The sequence below is a fragment of the Panulirus ornatus genome, chromosome 2 (assembly GCF_036320965.1).
Source record: "Panulirus ornatus isolate Po-2019 chromosome 2, ASM3632096v1, whole genome shotgun sequence".
NCBI classification, from domain to species: Eukaryota; Metazoa; Arthropoda; class Malacostraca; order Decapoda; family Palinuridae; genus Panulirus; species Panulirus ornatus.
The window spans coordinates 61,939,129-61,950,107 of NC_092225.1; positions in this window are offsets into that span (position 1 = coordinate 61,939,129).

Below are 10,979 nucleotides of genomic sequence, written 5' to 3' on the forward strand. Positions count from 1 at the left end.
AGAAAAACTCTTTTTGAAGATGTTATTCAGCTAAGTTTGCAGATTGCGAGATTCAGGAAGAGGCTTCGAAGATGCTCAGAATATGATGCAAACAAGATTACAGACGACATTCTGGATACAATGATCGGCTGAGGAACTGGAACGCGAGGTACACAAAGGAAAAGAAAACAACATTCAGAAGGAAAAGGAAACGTCTTAGAATATCAAGACAAAAAATACACACACACACACACACACACACACGCACACACACACACACACACACACACACACACACACACAAATTAGATTAAAATATATCACCAAAAGAAGATATGTAGAGCATCTGAAACGAAAACTCAACGAAAAATCGAGGAAAGAATTATCATATAAATTAAAGATAGATTACTCTCAGAATAAGATCATGAAAACTATGAGAGAGTTTTAGGAAATCAAGAACGCCAAAGACGATTCATTGAAGATAAAAAAGAAATGAAAAGTTTATGGTGGATTCAAAACGACGGTGATGAAATATGAACTGATTTTGATAAAGATTTCCTAAATGTGCCACAGAAAGACTTAGCACTCTGTAGGCAATGGTTCGATTCCTATTGATTGAGGCATTATATATATATATATATATATATATATATATATATATATATATATATATATATATATATATATATATGTGCATAGTGCCATTGTACAAAAGCAAAGAGGATAAAGGTGAGTGCTCAAATTACAGAGGTATAAGTTTGTTGAGTATTCCTGGTAAATTATATGGGAGGGTATTGATTGAGAGGGTAAAGGCATGTTCAGAGCATCAGACTGGGGAAGAGCAGTGTGGTTTCAGAAGTGGTAGAGGATGTGTGGATCAGTTGTTAATGTATGTGAGAATACTCAGGAAAACAGATGGATTTGTATGAAGCATTCATGGATCTGAAGAAGGTATATGATAGGGTTGATAGAGATGCTTTGTGGAAGGTATTAAGAGTATATGGTGTGGGAGGAAAGTTGCTAGAAGCAGTGAACAGTTTTTACTAAGGATGTAAGGCATATGTTCGAGTAGGAAGAGAGGAAAGCGATTGGTTCCCAGTGAATGTCGGTTTGCGGCAGGGATACGTGATGTCTCAATGGTTGTTTAATTTGCTAATGGATGGGGTAGTAGGGAGGTGAATGCAAGAGTTTTGGAGAGAGGGTCAACTGTGCAGTCTGTTGTGGAAGAGAGGGCTTAGGAAGTGAGTCAGTCGTTGTTCGCTGATGATACATCGCTGGTGGCTGATTCGGGTGAGAAACTGCAGAAGTTGGTGACTGAGTTTGGTAAAGTGTGTGAAAGAAGAAAGCTGAGAGTGAATGTGAATAAGAGCAAGGTTTTTAGGTTCAGTAGGGTTGAGGGACAAGTTAATTGGGAGGGAAGTCTGAGTGAAGAAAAATTGGAGGCAGTGAAGTGTTTTAGATATCTGGGAGTGGATTTAGCAGCGGATGGGACCATGGAAGCGGAAGTGAAACAGGGTGGGGAGGGGGCGAAGGTTCTGGCAGCGTTGAAGAATGTGTGGAAGGCCAGAACGTTATCTCGGAGAGCAAAATTGGGTATGTTTGAAGGAATAGTGGTTCCAACAATGTTATATGGTTGCAAGGCATGGGCTATAAATAGGATTGTAGGGAAGAGGGTTGATGTGTTCGAAACGAAATGTTTGAGGACAATATGTGGTGTGAGGTGGTTTGATCGCATAAGTAATGAAAGGGTAAGAGAGATGTGTGGTAATAAAAAGAGTGTGCTTGAGAGAGTAAAAGAGGGTGTGTTGAAATGGTTTGGTCACATTTAGAGAAAGAGTGAGGAAAGATTGACAAAGAGGATATATGTTTCAGAGGTAGAGTGAACGATGAGAAGCGGGAGACAAAATTGGAGGTGGAATGATGGAGTGAAAAAGATTTTGAGCGACCGGGGTCTAAACATACAGGAGGGTGAAAGGTGTGCAAGGACTAGAGTCAATGGGAACGAAGTGTTATATCGGGGTCGAAGTGCTGTCAATGGATTGAACCAGGACATGTGAAGCGTCTGGGGTAAACCATGAAAAGTTGTGTGGGGCCTGGATGTGGAAAGGAAGCTATGGTTTCGGTGCATTACACATGACAGCTAGTGACTGAGTGTGAACGAAAGTGGCCTTTTTTGACTTTTCTTAGCTACCTCGCGGGGTGAGGGGTGGTGAGTGCTATTTCATGTATGGCGGGGTGGCGACGGGATTGGATGAAGGCAGCAAGTATGAATATGTACATGTGTATATATGTATATGTCTGTATGTATATGTATTCATATGTTGAAATGTATAGGTATGTATATGTGCGTGTGTGGGCGTTTATGTATATACATGTGTATGTGGGTGGGTTGGGTCATTCTTTCGTCTGTTTCCTTGCGCTGCCTAGCTAACGCGGGAGACGGCGACTAAGATTTTTTTTAATTTTCCAAAAGAAGGAACAGAGAAGGGGGCCAGGTGAGGATATTCCCTCAAAGGTCCAGTCCTCTGTTCTTAACGCTACCTTGCTAACGCGGGAAATGGCGAATAGTATGAAAGAAAGAAATATATATATATATATATATATATATATATATATATATATATATATATATATATATATATATATATATATATATATATATATTACATATTTTTCTTATTCTATTTGTTCGTAGATTCCCGCGTTCCGAGATATCGACAGAAACAGAGGACGATTGGCCTGATTTGCTCACACCCGCACTCCAGCCGTCATATATAATGCGCCGAAAACAGAGACGCCTATCCACATTCAAGCCCAATAGACGTCTCTATGGTCTGTCCTGACCGTCCACATACCTTTGGTGTGTGGCCCATCCACAGCGAATCTCCTATTCCTGCACGCTCTACATATCTCGCCATTCTACACTCAGTCACGCTTAGTATCTTCTTAAACTTCTTTTCCAATCTCTTTCAGTATATATATATAAATATATATATATATATATATATATATATATATATATATATATATATATATATATATATATATATATATATATATATATATATATATATATATATATATATATATATATGTGTGTGTGTGTGTGTGTGTGTGTGTGTGTGTGTGTTTAACAAGACTGGAATTCCTCTGGGACACCAGGGGGCCTAACAACATTAATATTTGTACAGTGCGGGACGAAAGGCCATTGAACCTGGGGTACTTGTGACCTGAAGCTGGGAAGACTTGTACACGATGCAGAAACTGGTTTAATGCTAATGAGTCGCTAGTCAGTTAGTGCTACAGGACTGCAAGTGTTTCCATAGTACCCTGGGAAGCAGTGTGTCTTCCACCAACATGAACCAGAGACACACGAGTCAACAGTAGAGGCAACGCCGAGCAGAGGAGGACGACTCGGTGTATTCCCTTCAAGAGAAACTATCGAAACTGTATTCTGAATTGTTGTACAACAACTTCTGTGACGAATGGATCTATCGAAGTACCAGCGGGATGAGTTCTTGAGACCTCTAGTGAATAATCCCATCTCCTTTGGCATCGAGTTTGATAAGACAATATACATGCATCTCGGAGACTTGTGGGTCACCTTGTAATATAGAATGGAGTGTCACCTCCATGTCAGGAGTGTGTGTATGTCCAGAGGAACTCCTGGGGCATTGCTCTGTGATGATTACCTCAGGTCCCTGACGCCAGAACACTGGGCAGTACAGCCCGGAGGAAGAATATCCAGAGCGCTTCGGCGTCAACATACACAGGATGAGGAGCACCAGATATCTGGGGAACATCAAGTAACATAAAAGTGTACGTGCACAATGTGGCTCACACGGTGTCAGGAATATTCAGTAGCGTCTCCATACTTAGATGCAAAAATTCACCAGGATGTGGTTCACACGGCGTCAGGAATGTGTGGTAGCGTCTCTCTATGTAGATGCAAACGTTCACGGGCTTCTGGCTCCGAGGTGAGCATATAGCAAGTTACAGGAAACTGCAGGTGGTGACCTGAGTTAGGGAATATGTCGGCGTCAACGATATGTTGCCGTGAGGATTATTACAAGTCTAATAGGCTGAAGCTTATATCCTGCGCCCTGATCGCGTTTGCTCATGCAATGAATGGAGGTTCGGATCCCCTGGCTGCGAGCGTCGACCAGGTAACCTTCGTTTAAACACTAGGAACGTTATTGTGGATGAAATTAGCTGATGGCCACTTAATATGCGACGACCGTTCCTGCAGGTGTACGCGGCCAATGTTTATTTTGCAGACCGTGGACAATATTGCGTGGTCATTTAGCTGTCGTGCCATGCATCATAGGTATGTGACCTGTACATTAAACTAGGTTGCAGTTGATGAAAAATAACAATGAATTCTTGAATTGATGTTAATCATGATTATAAAGGTCACAAGGGCAATGGTACTGATGATAGAAGTGACAATGAAAAAAATAATGATACAAAGACTATTACTACTACTACTACTATTACCATTACCTATTGTTACTATCATTGCTACTACTACTACTACTAATACCATTGCTACTGAAATTTGGTACTCATACCTAATTCATTTTTTCCCACCCTCATGAAGCAGCGTGCGAAACAAACTAACAACAGCATCATTGTATCATATCCAGTCTCTACCTTTCGTGTGTAATGTACAGACACCAAATCCTACTATCCACAGACAGGCCCCGCAGAACAGCCCATGGTTTATTTTGATCACTTCAGATACACTGGTTTAGCCCAATGAAAGCACGTCATCCCCCACATACCACACGGCTCCACTTTATTCTTTCCAAAACGCTCCTCATATCCTCCTAAATGTTTAAGCACTGATTCCCCAGAGACTCCTTTATTTCATCTTCCCGTCTCTTCCTTGTGTTCCCCTTCCCCTCGCTCTTTCTGATTCCCACGCATAGATCCTCTTTGTTAAGTCCTTTTCATTCACTCCCTCCATATGCTTGAACCATTTTGGCGCACCCTGGTGGGCCCTTCCAATAAGACTGCACTCTCTTCTCTCTCTCTCTCTCTCTCTCTCTCTCTCTCTCTCTCTCTCTCTCTCTCTCTCTCTCTCTCTCTCTCTCTCTCTCTCTCTCTCTCTCTTTCTTCGAATATCAATTACAAAACGATCAGACCACCTTTGTGGTGCAGTAGTTAGCGTTCCGTCGTTACACCTGGACAATGACCTCTCCTTTTCATACACTCAGTACAACCCTTAGGGACCTCTTCCTCCTCTTCTACCCAGCAGCTCATGTAAGCTCCTATGGTTCCAGCCTTTCCATATTCACTCCCAGGTACATACCTTGAGCAATCCGATTTCCCCAGCTTCTCACAGCTTAGACTCACCCTCAAGCCGCCTCGTCTTATGTGATTACTGTATCTCAGTTCCTTGAACATGGTCACATCTACTTTGGTTTCTTTGCTTCTCATGATTCCCAGCTTCCATGGGCCGTTTACACAATCAAAGTGTATGTGGTATGAGAATACCTTTGAACGTCTGAAGATGTGCGCGTTTTTTTCGGTTGGTGATTAAATGGTGATGTTGACAGTCTTAATAACCCAAGCATGTGATGGACCTAAAGCCAAATTAACCGACCAACCATCCACCTCCTCACGCATAGTTTCCCGTCTCCGTTCCACTGCAATAGTCGTTGATGGAGCGACCTTCAACCTCACTTCCCTCATCCGATTGACTGGTGTTCCTCAGGGCTCTGTCCTATCACCTGCTCTCTTCTACAAAAGACCTCTCTTTTCTGCCTCCTACCCTATTCACTCTTTTACTTATGATTCCTCTTTACAGACTTTCGTTACCCACTTTCCCACTACTCCTTCTTCCTGAGAACTAGTTATCTTTCTCGTCCCAAACAAATTTAGTTCTTCCAGTCTGGACATATCTAGCATTTCAGAATTGAGGAAGCAGTAACCTTGTTCAAAGTAAAAGTGCTCAACCCAATTTCTCCCTACACCTCTTTGTACGAGTTATTCGTTTCCCTCTGTTCAGTTATAAAACACCAAAATAAAACCTTTAATAACAGCAAACTGGTCATATCTGGAAACCCTACATAATCATCATCACAAAGTCTGCTTCCTAAAACCTGGGAGTGTTGTGTATATGCCGTAATTAATTTCCCTTTGAGCAGGTATTTCATACCTACAGGGCTTTTATTCTCCCAAGTATGGAATGCTGCTCACATAATAGATGGGTATTCCTCCACCTCTCCATTAACCAGAGTGGAATCAAAAGCCTTCCGTTAATTAATTCTCCTGGCATGACCTGTCTTCAACCATTTCATTTAATGCGTCCCTCGCTCTCTGTTCTACAGGTCATATTTTGGCCAATATTCTCATGAGCTTTCTGCATTGTGTCCTCCCCTACAAGGCTCAGAGGCTCAGACCCGAGGCATTCGTCTGGCCTGTACTGCCTACCACCTCTGTGTGGGGACGAGCCCTCGAGGTTTAACCATTATGGTACCTCCTCTTGCCCTTGGGCAGCTGAGCTATGAAGTTCTCTTTTTTCACTTTCGTGTTTCTCTCTTCCTTTAAATTTTCCACCTTTAAGAAAGAGGTCTACAAACAACGGTGGAATCATGTTGAATCTTTCCTTCCTTTTTCTCTCACTTTACTCCTTTTCACCCCAGATGGCCTTTGATTGGGGCATATTTTCCCCATGTCACAGCCGTCACTATAAAGATAAGTAAATAAACCCCAGCAACCTCAGCAAATTCTAGCAGTGATGACCCTGTTCTTGATTTTATTGGCCAAGTGATGGCATTCTTGATCATAAATAGAGCTGGGGGAGAAGGGTAGTTCGAAATGTTTGAAACATTCGTTGACCCAGTGGATCTTGATGATACTTCAGAACGAATTACACTCCTATTATCTCGATCTTGCCGGAGCTTGACGAGGAACTTTTCAGAGAATCCAGTCACCGTCAATACGGCGGCTATCAGAACGACCCATGCGCCCGTGATTCATATGAAGGAGAATCGTCTGTGAGGTTCTTTTGTGGAATGACCGAGTCTTAACCCTCGGGTTACGGGCTCCGCCATTCCTTCAACCTACAAACGTGAGGTCTGGATTTCCAAGTCTATATATATGTTATGATATGGTTGTCGTATTCAGTAGACTTTAAAGGCTCAACTGTTTTATTCTTTGGCAAGACAGCCCCAGGAATGAATCCCGATTTGAGTCGCGAAAATACCATTAATCTCCTCACTGAAACCATCATTTTATTCATAGGTTGTACGACGAATGTGAAGTGAATCATCAGTATTTCACAATATTATAGATGTAACTTAGATTGAAAAAAAATGTGATGCATGAAACGATCAAACACGTCATATATCTATTTCCTACCTTGCTTATCCCAGGAGGTACGACACTGACACTTAAAGACTACTTGTCAAGAAAAGGCTGAAAACCTCAGCTTTGTGAATTGCACTCCTGCGTGGCACTCCTGCGTCCTCAGTATTTATGAGTGTGTTATCATCCTAAACCATCATCGTTAACTCGAGTCTCCCTCTCGCCTTTGTTCCGAATGTCTTCCTCTGGACTCCAAGTGTTTCTCTCCCCCCGCGTTGCTTGTTGTCGTCTGTCGCTTCTTTGAGGTTGTTATCCTGGCAGTGAAGTGTTGACAGTGCACAATTCAGCTTAGTCAATGATGTGAGAACCCGTACACAACTTGACCATGGATGGAAGGTACCTACGTAGTGTTGTGCGGACCCTGGGTGAAGGACGAATCATTCGGGGTTTTACAGCTCCACCATGTCGACTGAATGTAAGAGTTGGATCATAACTCTTCCTGTAAAACTTTTCTATTTTGTTGCTGCTAGATCCTCCCACGTATATCAACTCTTCTGCTTTGTTTAGTACTAAGCTTTTGTCCCCTTGTTTTGTATTTCCCAAATATTTTCTATTGCTTCATCTCTTTCTCGTCTGCAGCATATGAGTACATAAAGCCTCAAAATGTGTTCTGAACCGTTCGAATCCCTTGTGATACCCGTTCATCATATCCATCTCCAGCTTAATCAATCAATGTACATCATGGCGTATGTTCTCAATTTTCTGTAAGATCTCCTACGTTATTTGACCTCTCCATACTACCATTTTCTTCCGTGTCCATTACACGTTCATCACTCTCAAAATATTTTCCCCTCCACCTCACCAGACTTAGTATCCCAAGCCTTCAACACAACCTCCATCATCACGACAGCAATCTGTTTGATGGTCGGATTCTTGTCACCCTTCACCACAAACTCCTCCTGCACCGTCGAGAGGAATTCGATCACGTCGTCTCTTTGGGACTGCACGCTGGAGGGAATCGTAGCAGGCTGACCCGAGACAGACTGCAGTGTCTTACTATCTGCTACACTCATTATGACTCGCATGAGTAATATCCACGTTCAGAGACTGGGCACAGGAGCTAGGTTTCTTGACATAAAATCAGGGAGCTTAAATGTCTGCAAAAAGGCTCATGACACAGGGAATCTCCCAGCCATTGTTCCATTATTCCCTCTGGATGGTTGATACCAGATCTGGTTTACGTCACTAGGACTCGCACACGTACACACACTGAGGGGGGGGGGTGATGTCAGTTATAGAGAGACCGACTTGGGGAAAATTGGTAACCCATGAAGACAGAGAGTCAAGGAAACACAAGTTCTAAGAGCGTATACGGGTTAACTTCCTTTCCTAAGGCATCGTGCTATTAGGCTCTCTAGGATCAAGGGAACTGAGTCACTATTATCACTAAATCTTAACTTCACACATAGTAGCACACATATTGACAATATCGCCCCAACTGGTACAACTCATTATATAATGCTTGGGTTTGATTATGTGGTAAAGGAGGACGTGAAAAGCGCTACGATAAAACCTGAGTCAAAGAGGAGACACAATCGCGTACGTTACAATGAACTCTGCAACTTCTACAATTACAACGTTAATTGGGCAGTGGTGTTCAGCAGCCGGGAACCAGAACCATTATGGAAGATGGTTCTGTGAATTATATATGGAAGGAATAAAAGTACAGGATGGGTAAGTTTCGCCTTATATACAGAGGAAAGGTTAAGAAAGTGGAATGAGCGGTTCAAGTGGGATTTTTCAGGTTTCACTGTCGAGACCACTTTTGTTTCGTATCTGAGTTAAAACTTTTGTCAAGGTCACTTGTTTACCAAATAGCGTCCTGGCTACGTCTCTTCGTTGTATATCAACTGACATATTTCTTTCTTTTATCTCATCCGTTGATGTGATTATTACACGAAAGTTCACTTGGGAACTTATCGTGTTTCATTTCCCGTGGACTCATAGGAATATATATATATATATATATATATATATATATATATATATATGTTGTATGGTTGCGAGGCATGGGCTATGGATAGAGTTGTGCACAGGAGGGTGGATGTGCTGGAAATGAGATGTTTGAGGACAATGTGTGGTGTGAGGTGGTTTGATCGAGTAAGTAATGTAAGGGTAAGAGAGATGTGTGGAAATAAAAAGAGCGTGGTTGAGAGAGCAGAAGAGGGTGTTTTGAAATGGTTTGGGCACATGGAGAGAATGAGTGAGGAAAGATTGACCAAGAGGATATATGTGTCGGAGGTGGAGGGAACGAGAAGTGGGAGACCAAATTGGAGGTGGAAAGATGGAGTGAAAAAGATTTTGTGTGATCGGGGCCTGAACATGCAAGAGGGTGAAAGAAGGGCAAGGAATAGAGTGAATTGGATCGATGTGGTATAGCGGGGTTGACGTGCTGTCAGTGGATTGAATCACGGCATGTGAAGCGTCTGGGGTAAACCATGGAAAGTTGTGTGGGGCCTGGATGTGGAAAGGGAGCTGTGGTTTCGGGCATTATTGCATGACAGCTAGAGACTGAGTGTGAACGAATGGGGCCTTTGTTGTCTTTTCCTAGTGCTACCTCGCACACATGAGGGGGAAGGGGGATGGTATTCCATGTGTGGCGAGGTGGCGATGGAAATGAATAAAGGCAGACAGTGTGAATTGTGTGCATGGGTATATATGTATGTGTCTGTGTGTGTATATATATATGTACATTGAGATGTATAGGTATGTATATTTGCGTGTGTGGACGTGTATGTATATACATTGTGTATGGGGGTGGGTTGGGCCATTTCTTTCGTCTGTTTCCTTGTGCTACCTCGCAAACGCGGGAGACAGCGACAAAGCAAAAAATATATATATATATATATATATATATATATATATATATATATATATATTCCCTGGGGATAGGGGAGAAAGAATACTTCCCACGTATTCCCTGCGTGTCGTAGAAGGCGACTAAAAGGGGAGGGAGCGGGGGGCTGGAAATCCTCCCCTCTCGTTTTTTTTTAATCTTCCAAAAGAAGGAACAGAGAATTGGGCCAGGTGAGGGTATTCCCTCAAAGGCCCAGTCCTCTGTTCTTAACGCTACCTCGCTAATGCGGGAAATGGCGAATAGTTTGAAAGATATATATATATATATATATATATATATATATATATATATATATATATATATATATATATATATATCATCCCTGGGGATAGGGGAGAAAGAATACTTCCCACGTATTCCCTGCGTGTCGTAGAAGGCGGCTAAAAGGGAAGGGAGCAGTGGCTGGAAATCCTCCCCTCTCGTTTTTTTTTTTTTCAAAAAGATGGAACAGAGAAGGGGGCCAGGTAAGGATATTCCCTCAAAGGCCTAGTCAGTCCTCTGTTCTTAACGCTACCTCGCTATCGCGGGAAATGGCGAGTAGTATGAAAGAAAAGAAAGATATATATATATGTGTATGTATATATATTTTCCAAAAGAAGGAATAGAGAAGGGGGTCAGGTGAGGATATTCCCTCTAAGGCCCAGTTCTATGTTCTTAATGCTACCTTGCTAACGCGGGAAATGGCAAACAGTATGAAAAAAAAAAAAAAAAAAATATATATATATATATATATATATATATATATATATATATATATATATATATATAT